We start from the raw sequence: 11391 nt of genomic DNA on the forward strand, positions 1-11391 counted from the left end.
TTATTCAAGTGCAACTTGAGTATTTATGGAGCTCTGCCTTTTTTTCTAAAATAGCTCAATTAATGTTCATTTATCTCTGTTTTATTGCAGTAATAAATGGACAAAATAAATATTGAAAAAAAAAAAACAACCTTATAAGGAATAGAAATAATTTCCCACCTCAGTTTTCTGATTTTCAAGTTTTCTGGTTACTATTAACATCAGAATTAGAATTTAGCTTATATTTTGTTTTTGCTTGGCAACCACAGAATATATCTTTTGGTGTTCAATATGAGAAATGCAGTTTTAAATCACTTTTACACTCTCTCCTGCACTGAACTTAAATATATGACAGTTATATTAATTTTTGAAAATTACTGTGTCAGCCCTGGCCGGTTGGCTCAGTGGTAGAGTGTCGGCCTGGCGTGTAGAAGTCCCGGGTTCGATTCCCGGCCAGGGCACACAGGAGAAGCGCACATCTGCTTCTCCACCCCTCCCCCTCTTCTTCCTCTCTGTCTCTCTCTTCCCCTCCCGCAGCCGAGGCTCCATTGGAGCAAAGATGGCCCGGGCACTGGGGATGGCTCCTTGGCCTCTGCCCCAGGCGCTAGAGTGGCTCTGGTCGCAACAGAGCGAAGCCCTGGAGGGGCAGAGCATCGCCCCCTGGTGGGCAGAGTGCCGCCCCTGGTGGACCTGCCGGGTGGATCCCGGGCGGGCACATGCGGGAGTCTGTCTGACTGTCTCTCTCTGTTTCCAGCTTCAGAAAAATACAAAAAAAAAAAAAAAATACTGTCTTACCCTCAACCTTTTCAATACTTCTCTATTTAAAATGAAGATATCAACACCCTTGCCATTCACTCCAAAATTCCTCCCCAGTTTTGACATTTCATCCGCTTGTTACATATATTCTTTTATCTTGCCTGGGATAATATTTAAGCTCTGTATAACCAGAATTGAGACACTAGCTCATGCTTGATATTTAAAGATTCTAACGCAACAATAGATTACATTGCCTTTTTATATGTCTAATATGATGATATTACGCTAATCAAAGACAAATAATTATTGCTTTCAAAATCAAGTGGATTATTACTGTTTTTATTCTTTTAGTATACCTTTTTTCCTTTGATTCTAAGATGTTTTCTAGACTTTTTAATTTTACTATTGAAAAGTATTTTTTCTGTATTTTCTTGTAAATATGGGCAAAAATATAAATAATCGTCATTCCTAATTCTTTAGTATCTCTGAGTATCATAGGCTATTTGTACTCCTATATCATTCTATTATTTTCTGAACCTGTCCTCCTGTATAAGTCTACTGTTATCTAGATCTCAGGTTATCTCTTCCTTTCTTTTCTTCTTGTTCTCAGCAAAGGTTTTTGTTTTTTTTTTTAATTTTTTTAAATTTATTTATTCATTTTAGAGAGGAGAGGGAGAGACAGAGAGAGAGAAGGGGGGGGAGGAGCTGGAAGCATCAACTCCCATATGTACCTTGACCAGGCAAGCCCAGGGTTTCAAACCGGCGACCTCAGCATTTCCAGGTCGACGCTTTATCCACTGCGCCACCACAGGTCAGGCCTCAGCAAAGGTTTTTTAAAAAAGGCATTTACTTGCTGGAAAATATTTTTATTATACTTTTACATTTGATTGTTTGGATGTAAACTCCAGGTGGGAAATAATTTAAAGTCATTGTTCAGTAACTTCTAGCATCGTGATGAGAAATTTAATGCTAAGCAAACTCCTTTTAAGTGGTTTGATATTTTTCTCTTGAGATACTTTTAGGACATTCTCTTTATATTTTGTATCCTGAACTTTAGGATTTATATATTTTCCGGTGTGAATTTCTTTATAAGTTATTTCTCGATTGATGAGTTTTGTATCTTTCTTTAAATCAGGGAAAAACTTTTTAAAAAATTTTCTGCTGATGTTCTTTCTTATTTGTTTGTATATTTACTTTCATTTGTGATATCTTTTAGCCAAGTGTGTCATGTCCTTCTGCAGTTGTATCTTTACTCTCATGCTAATTTCTCTATGTTGTTATTTTATAATTTTTTTATTTACTTTATATACAACCTGTAATTCTAACTGCTACTTTAAAAATATTTTTTATTTGGGAGAGGAGGATGTATTCGGGGGCAACACTAGAATCTATGTAAACACAATAAATTAAAATCAAATTTTTTAAAAAAGTATTTTTATTGATTTGATTACGGTGACTTTAGTAACTATAACTATATAGGTTTCAAGTGTCCAATTCTATAACACATCATCTGCACTCTGTATCATGTGTTCACAACCTAAACTCAAGTCTCCTTCCATTACCATTTATTTTCCCTTTACTCTCTTCCTCCGTATTCACTCCTCTTCCCTCTGACAATCACCATACTGTTGTCTGTGTCTGGGAGCTTTTCTTTCTTTTTTTTTTTTTTTTTGAATGAAGGCCTTTATTATTATTATTTTTTTAATATTCTAAGACATTTCCTTTCTTTTTTTTTATTGTATTTATTTTTAATGGGGTGACATCAGTAAATCAAGATACATATATTCAAAGATAATATGTCCAGGTTATCTTAAAGTTCAATTATGTTGCATACCCATCACCCAAAGTCAGATTGTCCTGTCACCCTCTATCTAGTTCTCTTTGTGCCCCTCCCCCTCCCCCTTCCCTCTCCCTCTCCCCCCTCCCCCCGTAACCACCACACTCTTATCAATGTCTCTTGGTCTCACTTTTATGTCCCATCTACGTATGGAAAAATGCAGTTCCTGGTTTTTTCTGATTTACTTATTTCACTCTGTATAATGTTGTCAAGATCCCACCATTTTGCCATAAATGATCCGCTGTCATCATTTCTTATGGCTGAGTAGTATTCCATAGTGTATATGTGCCACATCTTCTTTATCCAGTCATCTATTGATGGGCTTTTTGGTGGTTTCCATGTCCTGGCCACTGTGAACAATGCTGCAATGAACATGGGGCTGCATGTGTTTTTACAAGTCAATGTTTCTGAGTTTTTGGGGTATATACCCAGTAGAGGGATTGCTGGGTCATAAGGTAGTTCTATTTTCAGTTTTTTGAGGAACCACCATACTTTCTTCCATAATGGTTGTACTACTTTACATTCCCACCAACAGTGGATGAGGGTTCCTTTTTCTCCACAACCAAAGATATATACAGACAAATGAAAATGATAATACGACATATCAGAATCTATGGGATGCAGCAAAAGCAGTGATAAGAGGGAAGTTCATATCACTTCAGGCATATATGAACAAACAAGAGAGAGCCCAAGTGAACCACTTAACTTCACACCTTAAGGAACTAGAAAATGAAGAACACAGACAACCCAAAACCAGCCGAAGAAAGGAGATAATAAAAATCAGAGCAGAAATAAATGAAATAGAGAACAGAAAAACTATAGAAAAAATTAATAGAACAAAGAGCTGGTTCTTTGAAAAAATCAATAAAATTGACAAACCCTTGGCAAGACTTACCAAGGAAAAAAGAGAAAGAACTCATATAAACAAAATCCAAAATGAAAGAGGAGAAATCACTACGGACATCGTAGATATACAAAGAATTATTGTAGAATACTATGAAAAACTCTATGCCACTAAATTCAACAACCTAGAAGAAATGGATAAATTCCTAGAACAATACAACCTTCCTAGACTGAGTCAAGAAGAAGCAGAAAGCCTAAACAGACCTATTAGTAGAGAAGAAATAGAAAAAACCATTAAAAACCTCCCCAAAAATAAAAGTCCAGGCCCAGACGGCTATAACAGCGAATTTTATCAAACCTTCAAAGAAGACTTGGTTCCTATTCTACAGAAAGTCTTCCAAAAAATTGAAGAAGAAGCAATACTTCCAAACACATTTTATGAGGCAAACATAACCCTTATACCAAAACCAGGCAAGGATGGCACAAAGAAAGAAAACTACAGACCAATATCTCTAATGAATACAGATGCTAAAATACTAAACAAAATACTAGCAAATCGAATACAACAACATATTAAAAAAATAATACATCATGATCAAGTGGGATTCATCCCAGAATCTCAAGGATGGTTCAACATACGTAAAAGCTTTTCTTTTCTTTGCTTAACCCCTTCACTTTTTTATCCAGTCCCCCAACCCACTTCACCTCTGACAGCTCTCAGTCTGTTCTTTGTGTCTATGAGTCTGTTTTAAATAGTTTATTAGTTGATTAGTTCATTAGATTTCACATATAAGTATAAATAACATCACTTTTATTTGTCTTCCTCTGACTGGCTTATTTCACTTAACATAACATTCTCCAGGTCCAGTCCAACCATGCTATTGCAGAATATATTTTCTTTTTTTTTTTTTAAAACAGCCAAATAGTATTCTGTAATGTAAGTGCATAACATCTTTTTAATCTACTCATCTACTGATGGACACTTGGGCTGTTTCCAGATTTTGCCTATTGTAAACAATGCTGCAATGACATGGGGGTGCATATATTCTTTCTAATCAATGTTTTAGGTTTCTTCAGATAAATTCTCAGAAGTGGCGTCTCTGGATCACAAGGCAGTTTCATTTTTAATTTAGAAATTAACCCCTTATCAGATGTATCGTTGGTGAATATGGTCTTCCATTCAGTGGGTTGTCCTTTCATTTTGTTGCCGATTTCCTTTGCTGTGCTAAAGCTTTTAAGTTCAGTGTAGGTCTCATTTTTTTGTAATTTTAAATATATCACATTTTAGTTTTTCTGATTTTTTAGGAAACATATTTATAATATCAGTGCCTTTTCCCATTCTGATTGTTCTCTCGCCATAGAACAGTATTCTTGTTTTACAGATGTAAGAGTTTTTTAATTCCTCTGCAAATACGTTTAAAAGAATTTTTTTTTATTTGTATCAAATTCTGTTTTTCTTTAACTATCTATTTTCATGGGATCTTGTGTTCCATTTTCTGTTGTAACCTTGGTTTTTCATGCTCCTGGGGTTTCACTGTTGCAAAATTATCAGTTTTAGAATGAACAACTGGATATCTTGTGGGTAATTCCGTTGCTTTTGTACAAATCTTTTTTTCCAAGAAATCCTCCCTTCAGTGGCATTCTCATGGTAAGATTAGTGAATGTGGTTTGTAATGAGCTTTTTTACTGTGAACAGAAGGAATTAGGACTCCAATGTCTTGAAGAAGAAACCTAACTTTTGTTTCTAGGACAAAAGTTTCTATGCCAGAAATCTTAGCTTTCTGCGCATAATTTGTTCACTTGAGCTGTGGTTTCATTTAAACAAAACTAAAAACTCCATGATGGAAGAAATGTTTATGTCTTGATCTACAGTAAGTCTCCAATGTGTAGAATTTTTTTTATTACAGAGGAAGAACTCCAAAAATAAATATGTAACCAAATGAATTTCTTTGCCATCTTTAAAAATAATCAATTGACTACATATATTAGAGTTTATATCTGGACTTCACATTGTTTTATGTCAATCTGAAAATCTCTTAATTATTGTAAAACCTGAAATTAGATAGTATAAGTTTTGCAACTTAGTTCTAAATTCTTCAATGTATTATGTCATTTTTAGGTCTTGTGAGTTTTCATATCATGTTTTAAGTAAGATTGCCAATATCTATTTAAAAATCCAGATGGAATTTTGTTCTGGATTTGGTTGAATCTATAAATCACTTTGATGAGATCTGACATTTTGACATTTCCAATATGTGATCAAGGTACATCTCTCTATCAGTTAGCTCTTCTATACCCCCTCTCAGCAATGTATAAATAATTTTCAGAGGAAGGTGTTGCATTTCAATATCTCTGTCTGTAATTTGTCATGGTTTTGGATACATTTATATAGAATATTTTGAAATTTAATTTTTCATGTATGTTTTACTAGTTTACAAAAATAAAACTGATTTTTATATTGGACCTGTATCAACAACCTTATTAAATTCAATTATTAGTTATGTTATCTTTATTTTTAGATTTCTTAGATTCACTATATAGGCAATCATGTTGTTCTCAAATGTCTTTACCAATTAAAAAAATTTAAATTACAGTTGACATTTAATATTATATTAGTTTTGGGTGTATAGCATTGTGGTTAGAAATTTATATAACTTATGAAGTGATTCCCAAAATAAGTCTAGGACTCCCCTGACACCATGTATATTTATTACGACATTCCTTATGCTGTATTGTACAACCTGTGACTATTTATAACTGTCAGTTTGTATTGCTTAATTCCTCCAGCTTTTCCCCCAGCCCCTGAACACCCCCTTCCCACCTGGCAACCATCAGTTTGTTCTCTGTATCTATGAGTTTATTTCTGTTTTGTTTGTTCATTTATTTTGGTTTTCTGATTTCACATCCTGTGTTGTCTTTCTCTGACTTATTTTACTAATATAACTTAGGAAGTGTTTTCTAATTGTATTTTACAGAAGTATTTGTGTATAATGTGTATAATACAGTACCTAGTATTTTCTATGCGGGAAGATTTGTAAACACATTATTTTAAAATATAGATATCAAATTTAGTCATGTTGCAAATTTTTTTCTTGAGTGAATCTTGGTAGTTTACATCATTTGTGGGTTTTTTTCTTTCATAACAGCTTTCAAAGTACTAATAAAGTGTTTTTATTATATTCTTGTATTTTTTTAATCTCCATTGCATCTGTAATTATTTCTCCTAATAATTCCTGACATTAGTCACTTGTACTTTCTCTCACCTTTTTCTTGATCCATCTGCTTAGGAATTTCTGAAAAAACATATTTTTAACTTTTTTAAAAAAACAGCTTTTTTTCTTATTGATTGTTTTTATTATTTGTTCATTATATATATTTGTTGTGTTTTTTTTAATGAAAGGAATGGAGAAAGAGAGACAGACTCCCACATGTTCCCAATAAGGATCCACACAGCAATTCCTCATCTAGAGCTGATGCCTGAATCAACCAAGCTATCCTCAGCACCCAGGGCTGATGCTTGAACCAACTGAGCCACTGGCTGTGAAAGAGGAAGGGAGAGAGAGGGGAAGAGGGGGAGAGAAGCAGATGGTTATTTCTCATGTGTGGCCTGACTGGAGATAGAACCTACATCTGCACACCAGGCTGATGCTCTATCCATTGAGTAAATCAGCCAAGTTCTCATTTTATATTTAATTATTGCTGATCTTATTTTATTTTCTTTCTGCTAAGTAAAAATAAGGGTTTCATTAAAAGATGCTTTTTTAAAATTAGATTTAATTTACCCTTCTTTTTCTAGATTCTTAAAATTGAATTTTAAAACATTGCTTTGAGACATTTCATATATTTTAACATAAACATTTTAAAATAATCTTGAACTGTTACCCAAAAGCTTTGGTCTGTGTCTCTTTCTCTGTTCATCTCCGTGGGTATCACAGGGTTTCTGTTTCTGGTTCTCTCTGTCACTGCTTCTCATCTCTTACGTTGGGGGAAGAAAGGTACTATATTGTGAGCTTCTTTAAGGAGCAGCCCAATGGATGTGGTTAGAATCTGTACCCATCTATTTAACAAGTTATAATAAACTGAAGCCTTAAGGTGAATAGAGTTCAAGAATGAAGGCTGCCAAAAACCACAAGAGTGAGCTCAGTAGCTGATTCTTCAGCCCCAGTCTAGTATTGAGATGTCTGTAGCTCAGATCACCTGCTTCAGTTTCAGCTCATCTGAGATGGTGAGACAGGAGCTCCAAGCTGAAGCTTTTCTTGGAATTCTGCCCATTCAATCTATGAAATAATAAAGGTTTTAAGCTGTTACTTATTAATTTGTTATGCAGAAATAGATAACTAATACAATATTCTGTCTTACAGTCTCAACCTTTTCATTGCTATGTTCAAAATATTTACATTTAATGAAATTGTAATGTAGCTGTGTTTAAACCTGACATTTTGTTGTTGTTGTTTTTTTCCTATTTGGTCTTCCTGTGTTTGTTCCCTTTCTTTTTCTTCTGATCTGTGTATTTTTATTATTATATTTAAATTACCCCACTGGCGATATATATATATATATATATATATATATATATATATATATATATACACACACACACACACACACACACACACACACACACACACACCACAGGGCTTTAGCTAACACATATAATACAGGAGACTTCCAATCCTATACTTCTATTTCTCCCCTTTTTATGATCTGGAAAATTGTTCTCATTCATTTCTTTCTGCAATTCAATAAACTGCACAATATATTATTACTCTTGTTTAAGGCAGTAAATTATCTTTCATAAAGATTAAAAATCGAGGAAAAGAATATTCCCATTTAGCCACAAATTTATAAATTTCATCTCAGTTTATTCCTTTGTGTAGATCTAATTTTTAATCTTGTATAATTTTTTTTTCTACTGGAAAATTTTTGTGTGTTTCTGCCAGAAAACACTGCTAAAAATACATTTTTAAAGGTTTCATTCGCTTGAAAGTGCCTTTATTTCACTTTTATCTTTATTACCGTTTTTCCACTGAGTAGAATTGTAGGTGGAGTGGAATTTTTTCAATATTTAAACATGTTGATACATTGTCTTTTGTCTTACATAATTTCAGATGAGAAGGTTGCCTATAATTTTTTCCTATAACAACATCATTGAGATTTACTCACGTACCAAACCATTAAGCTATTTAATGTGTACAATTCAATGAGTTTTACATATTCACAGAGTTGTGTAAACATCACCATAATCAATTTTAGAATATTTTCAATTTCAAAAACCTGTACCCTGTAGCTATCACCCTTGACTCACCTCTTTCAAGCCCTAGAAAACCATGACTATAAGTTGAGTATCTATTTGTTTGCCTTGTCTTGATATTTCACACCAATGGAATAATAAACACCATATGTGAAATTTGTAACTGGTTATTTTCACTTATCATATTTTCAAGTTTATCAATTTGTAGCATGAATTAGGACTTCATTACATTTTATTGCTCAATAATATTTTTTTGTATAGATGTGGCACACAACATTTATCAACCCATCAGTTTTTGGACATTTGGGTTGTTTCTCCCTTTTAGCTGTTATAAAGAATGTCGCTATGAACATTTGTACAAGCTTTTTTTTTTAACATATGTTTTTATTTCTCCCACATATGCCTAAATGTCAGATTGAAGAATGAAATGAAAACTCCATTCTTGACTTTTTCAGGTACTCTCAGGCTGCCTTCTGAACACTTGTTACTATCTGTTGTTTTAAATATAGGCCTCTTAGTGGTGGGAAGTGGTAACTCCTTGTGGTGTTGATTTGCATTTTCTTGATGGCTGCTGAGGTTAAATATCTTTGCATGCGCTTGTTGAACATTTTATATCTTCTTTGGAGAAATATATATCTAATTCTTTTGTTCATTTTATAACTGTCATTTTTATTATTAAGTTGTATATATTCATTATGTATTCACGGCTACTGTTGTAGGGAGGCTGTGGGTTTCCAAGGTTATTGCAGTGCTAGGGTGAGTTGGACAGTAACAGGGCAGATAAAATGCCACTAAGCTGGCTGTTCTTACTGAAATTCAGTATACATTTTTTAAATTAATGTTCCTTGGATTTTCACAAGTTTAAGGTTAATTTGCACAACCGTTAAAAACTGAATTTTTGTCAATTCTTCCCAATCTTTTGTTGATTTTTAAGAAGGGGTGGATTTTTGGAGTTCTTTATTTCATTCTTTCTCAAGTCCTATCTATGATTCATTATGTATTTTTTAAATTATTTTTTTAAAACTTTTATAGGCCTGACCTGTGGTGGCGCAGTGGGATAAGGCGTCGACCTGGAACACTGAGGTTGCCGGTTCGAAACCCTGGGCTTGCCTGGTCAAGGCACATATGGGAGTTGATGCTTCCTGCTCCTCCCCTTTCTCTCCCTCTCTCTCTCTCTTTTTCTCTCCCCTCTCTCTAAAAATCAATAAATAAAATATAAAAAAAAATAAAACTTTTATAGTTGGAAATTATACACACACTGGTTAATATTGTTGTGCAACAAACTACCCTGAAACTCGATGGCTTTAAACACTATCTATTTTATTATGCCATTGATTCTGAGGGTCAAAATGAACACAAAGCACCATGGGAATTGGTTTGCTCTTTCCTTCTATGTCTGGGAACTCACCTGGAAAGACATGAAAACAGGGAGTAATTTCTCTCTAGCTAGCTGATGTTCCTTCCCTCCTTTGTAGAGTCTACTTTTCCTTAACATACTTTAAGTGCTATTTCTTGAGATTTTAGACTTATTTTTCTCTTCTCAATCTGTAGTCTTCCCTTGAGTGGTTTTATCTTATTGCTTCAGTTAATGGCTCCTCAAATTCATATTTGAAGCACATTTTTTTCCCTGACTTCCACCCATGTATACAGCAGAGCAGTCTAAACTTAACGTGTCATAAATCTTCCTTTCAAATCAGCACCTTTCTCAAATTTTCTAATGAATGTTTACATTGTTTGACATGTATTTCTCAAATAAGAAAACTAACTGGAGATTATCCTTTCCTCTTATACCCCCCAAGGCGCTAAACTTTTTTCACTTCTAAGTCAGAATTCTGACCTAAGTTTTCATATTATCCAAATCTGTACTATAGCTTTAGGTTAAAAAAAAAATACACGCAGTGGAAAATTTTAAATTCTGAATGTCAATCATTTCATAAAAAAGCTTAGATTAACATTAATTCAATATTATGATAAAATTAATGTGGAAAGTGAAAAATTGGAAACACAATAAGTTCACTGAAGACAGGGACAAAGACTGAAGCATTAAATACTGAATTAAAAGGTGAAGGAGTTAAATAAAATTCTTCAGGACCAAGAGAGAAGAGCCTTGGACTGGCTGTCTAAGTTCAGGATTGATTATGATAAATATCATATTTCTAAATAGTATTATTAGAAATGACTTTTATTGTTATCTTTGTACATTTCTGTATCCTTCCAAATTTTCTTATTATTTTATCATAAGAAAAATACCTTTAAAGTGTTTTTAACTTGCTTTTGCTCTCATCACATTTTATTTCCTGTTGAGTTTTGTTTGATGACTCTTTCTCACATTATCAATAGTCTGTCCTATGTTGTGGTTAAGATGTATATGACTTTGTATCCAAGACTCAAACACATTTTGGCTGAAACTATGGAAAGGTACTATAAACCATGATTGAAGGCTGATACCATAAAGATCATATGAAAATAACCATGCTATTACACAGGGCAAATAAACAGGCCAGAGATGAGTAAAATATTAAGAATGGAGGATGTTGGTTATACGAGTGGGAGAGAACTATTTAATGAAGAGATTACTTATTACTCTTCTTCATTTTGCTTGTACTACCCCAACATTGAACTCACTAGCTGCCACGCAATAGTTTTATAATCCTGAAGGCCAGAGGACACCCATGAGAAAAGATTTATAGAAAGTAGAAAGTTTGTTTTTTTATTCATAATGTTG

This window comes from Saccopteryx bilineata, chromosome 1 (assembly GCF_036850765.1).
Source record: "Saccopteryx bilineata isolate mSacBil1 chromosome 1, mSacBil1_pri_phased_curated, whole genome shotgun sequence".
Classification (NCBI taxonomy): domain Eukaryota; kingdom Metazoa; phylum Chordata; class Mammalia; order Chiroptera; family Emballonuridae; genus Saccopteryx; species Saccopteryx bilineata.